Below are 1930 nucleotides of genomic sequence, written 5' to 3' on the forward strand. Positions count from 1 at the left end.
GTACAATTCCATGGCTGATCTCTGTGACGCGTCTCATACACTCACAGTAAGTGCAGCCAAGCTGAGTTTCCACAGCATGCCAATGATCTGAGCTACCTTTGAATTAGAAAACAATCCTGCTGGATTTATGAGTGCTATGACTCCTTATTACCATTTCCTTTGCACTGTGAAGTGTGTATTCTCTGTAAGCCTGTACAGTCAGATGTCTTGCTCTCTTTCCATTGATAAATAAATACATGGTCTGGTTTGAACATACCTGTCTCAAAGGAGTTTGGTCCACAGTCTTATAGGCAAAGGCATTTGAAAGTTCAGATCCCACAAACAGACATGTTTCTCAACTAAAGGAATATGATAATGCCAAAGACTAAACTCGGAGCAACAGTGCTCTAGTTAGGAGTTGTAAGACACGCTTTGATGTTCATGGTAAAAATGCTGCTCTCTCAAGAGCCAGATGTTTAAACTCTAGGCAGCTGGCAGACAGCACTAAGATTAACAGGCACTGGAAGACATATAGGAATTATTTTTGCCCAGTAGATGTCGCTATACAGAGGGGAAAGTAAAAATGAAGTAGGAGAAAGAATTAACCTTAAAACTGAGTTCTGATACAAGGGTTGTTTTGGGTTATTTGTATTTAATTTTTTCCTCTTTAAATCCTTAAAAATCACATGAAAAATGGAAATTATAAGAAGGACTGATACTATCTCTGGTTAGAACTATTACAAGTTGTGCAGATAACAGAATTATTACAAGTTGTGCAGATAACCCCCAGAATTTAAGAAAAGGTGCACATGTCAAAAGCAACTACATGATGAAGGGATCTCCGTTTGATTTCTGGTGGGAAACTCACACTTGCTAAGTCACTTAGGTACTTTTGCAAATTTTAAATAAAGCACTTGAAAAACATAGATTAAGACAAAATAATAGTTTTAAACCAGCATGGGTTCTTTACAGGCAGTGGAGCAATGCCAATGTATAGAACAGGACCTATATAGACAAGCTGTGTGAGGACTTCTCCTAAATTCTCTTAAAAATTCTCTTATAAATTCTCCGATAAACGTACTGTTATTGGTTCACCCCACAACATACCGGCACTTCCAGAGCCAGCCTGCTCAGGTGCTCTAGTACCCCACATCTGTTTAGTGCATATTACAGAAGACACCTTTACCATGCTTCATGTGAATGATCCCACAGCCACAGTGTGGGGTCATGGGCTCTACTGAGTATGAATAATTGCACTAATAATGAATGCCTTTGCTTCTAATGTACCCCACCTAAAGTTTGGGGTCATGGGCTTTGACCATATTATGCAGTGTAGTCACCAATGCAACCTTACAATAACAAGGAAGCAGCAGGACAGTACTATTAACTTAATACAGCTTCCTGGCTGAAGAAGTTGACTTAATGAAACTCTCTTGGTACATATGTGACTCACATGGATAAGTACTCACATGACTAAGAGATGCAGAAATCCAGCCCCAAATAAATTGAATTATATATATACATGTATATGTATTTTATATGTATACATATACTATGTATATATAGTATATCTGTGTGTGTGTGTGTGCATGTACACACTATTTCAGCACCTCTATCTTTACAAGTGCTCCATCCCTACCCTAATAAAACTAATATTATCTTCAAATGTAAAATAGCCATACAAATCGCAAGTAGATCCAGAGAACTCTGCCCACAGACCATCATCTGAACAAAAGCCACTGGGAGTTTTGCTAGTGATCTTAGTAGCAACAAAACTGGGCTAGACTTAGCAAACCTGATCTGCTATGATTCCACTCTGGGGTGAGATGTCCTGATACCATCTGCCAATTTGGACTGTCCGCAGTAAAGCTGATCAAAGGCTTTGTGTGCTCAGAAGGCTGGCTGCCGTCCCAATTTTATATGTAAGCATAGTAGTGCTTGGACTAATTCA

Source organism: Alligator sinensis, unplaced genomic scaffold (genome assembly GCF_000455745.1).
Source record: "Alligator sinensis unplaced genomic scaffold, ASM45574v1 scaffold481_1, whole genome shotgun sequence".
Taxonomy (NCBI): domain Eukaryota; kingdom Metazoa; phylum Chordata; order Crocodylia; family Alligatoridae; genus Alligator; species Alligator sinensis.